Raw genomic sequence first — 2,500 nt, 5'->3', positions numbered from 1 at the left:
TGCATATATATATCTGGGGATCAGATGCACTTTTATAACTTCGAATTTCTGCGCCGGTTTTAGTGGTGCTTTAAGAATTCTGTCAATCTGCGTTCTAAGGTTGTTTATTGAACATTTTGTGATCCCCATTGACGTGAATTTTCCTCCCAGGTACTCCATCGATTCACCAACATCCAATTGCTTGATAGGCACGCCGTGGATGAAGAATTGGCGAGTGGAGTGGACGAACAGCCTCCTTCCGGGAGCTCTTCCGACCGAAATTGCGTGGCTCTTCTCTACGCTTAACTCCATGTGACGTCTGTCAAAGAAATCTTGACTTTTGGCAAGCAGTTTCCTGGCCACCTTAACATCATCAGCAAGGAGTATCAGGTCGTCAGCATATGCTAAGCAGCTGATTTTTTGGTCTTCCACCGAAATTCCTGGCAATCCCTCCAACTCCTCTATCAGCTCATCCATCATTATATTAAATAGAATTGGCGACATGGGATCTCCTTGCTTGGTGCCCCTCTTTACTTGTAAGGTGCCAATTTCTTCTCCGGCGCAGCTGATGACCGTTGTCGCATCCATGAAGTTTGCCATGATGTATTGTATGGTATTGACATCCACACCTTTTCTTTTGAGGGCTCTCTCAATACTGGAGTGGGACAGGGTGTCAAAAGCTTTGCGAATGTCGAGTGTTATAATTGCATATCCTTTCCTTTGTCTTCGCTTCATTTTAATGGTGGAGTGCAGAGAGATGTTGTTTGCGAAGACACCATCGACATTCACAAAGCCCCTCTGATGTTCGTGGAGGGGAACTTCCATCAATCGGCCGGCTATAATTTTATTACATGCTCTCAGCAGCAGACTTGACACTGTTATAGGTCTCCAGTTTTTGACCTTGTTAAGTTCTTCTTTTTTCTTAGGGATCAGGGTTGTTCTGCTTTTCTTTAGTACAGTTGGTACTCTCCTCAACAGCAACATGGCATTATAAAGAAGAAGGAGTTTATGTCTCGGAATGAGCCTGAACTGTCTTAAAGTTATTCCATCAGGGCCTGCTGCTCCTTGTTTTAGACTTTTTATTATCTCTTCCAGGTTGTCATAGGTTATCGGTCTATATAGTTGTATCTCTGGAGTATTGGCAATGCATGGCCATTCGTCCTGTTCCGACACAGTCGAGAAGATAGAGGAGTATGCCTGAATAATTTCTTCTTTGCTTGGTTTGGAGTTAGCTTGGTTGTTGTTAACTCCATCAATTATCTCTGTCGCTAGTTGTTTTTTATTTTTACTCCACCGTCGCTGCACATTTCGGTAGTTTGCTGCTCTTTCTTTCCTTTTAGAGGAGGTGTGGGATGTTTCTTGTATAGTAATTGGTTGGTATTTTCTTTTGATCCCATAGTTTGTTAGTTTTTCGGCGTATGCGTCAAGTGCACCGTCTTTATCTGTTCCGTCACATACATTGGCAGCGAATTGTATGTCCTCTCTCTCTTCAATTGTACCCACTAAGTCTAAGATGTACTGCATAACCGGGTCGTTTACAACCGGCCTAAAATTCTCCGGCAGCTCCGGTGGAGCAGCGAGCTGTTCTTCCACTATTTCTGGCTCTGCTTGTTCTTCCTCCAGTATTATATCCAATTCACGGCGTAGTTGTATTGCCTCCTCTTCTTTTCTTTCTCTTTCCTCAATCTCACGGCATTCTCTGTGCCTAACCATCGCATTCGCCCACTCCGCAGTCCTTCTCCTCTTCTTTATCGCCTCCGATGATCTACCCGATAGCCCACTCAAATACGCGATGATGTTATCGCCGTTATAATCTATTTCGGCTGCTGCAAGCTCTCTCACCTCCTCTTCCGACCAGGGTTTTCGGGCGTTGTTCGCAGCTGATTGAAGTTCTTCATTATATACTTCAGCATGTGCCAGTCTAAGATGTTGCCTCATGCCTGCGTAAGATTCAAAATTTCTCCCGCAGCAAGGGCATTTTCCAGAGTCCTCATCAGGTGCACCTCTGCAATAGAGCCTTTTATGTTGTCCCAGGGCTCTGGCTGTTACATATATTTTGCCGTTCTGGCAGATGCAGGTGAACCCCGCAGGGGTTTGGGGTGGTGGGGGCATATGGGATAAAAATAAAACTCAAATGCCTTCTTGAAATATGGTTGATTCCACCAACTTCCCTACGCTATACGGTAGTACGCAGTCTCACCTTCGGGCTGTTAATCTTTCCGTCTCAGAGTATCAATGGTGTCTATGATTTAATTCGTCTTCTTTTTCCAGAATATAACTGAGCCACCACGGCCCCTCCAACTCTGCAGTGTCCTGGAAGTTTCTCACGATCAAGGCTTATTTACCATCAAGTCGTAAAGTCGGGAGTGGAAGTTCCTTCAGCTTATCATATAGGTGAGTATTATGGTATAAACTTTTCCATATGTTTCATAACTCCTTTCCTGGCATTAGACGAATGTTGGTTTTATGTTCCCCTTTTCTTAAGCTGTCAACGGGGTGTGAGTTGAGAGGCAACAAAAGA

The 2,500-nt window shown here is 44.4% G+C and overlaps 1 pseudogene; it reads right to left on the bottom strand.

Annotated features, from left to right (window-relative positions):
• The window catches only part of LOC123688242, a 9,111-nt pseudogene that overhangs the window by 2,723 nt on the left and 3,888 nt on the right, over window positions 1-2,500 (bottom strand).

This window comes from Harmonia axyridis, chromosome X, assembly GCF_914767665.1.
Source record: "Harmonia axyridis chromosome X, icHarAxyr1.1, whole genome shotgun sequence".
NCBI lineage: Eukaryota > Metazoa > Arthropoda > Insecta > Coleoptera > Coccinellidae > Harmonia > Harmonia axyridis.
This window is presented reverse-complemented; position numbering and strand designations above follow the sequence as displayed.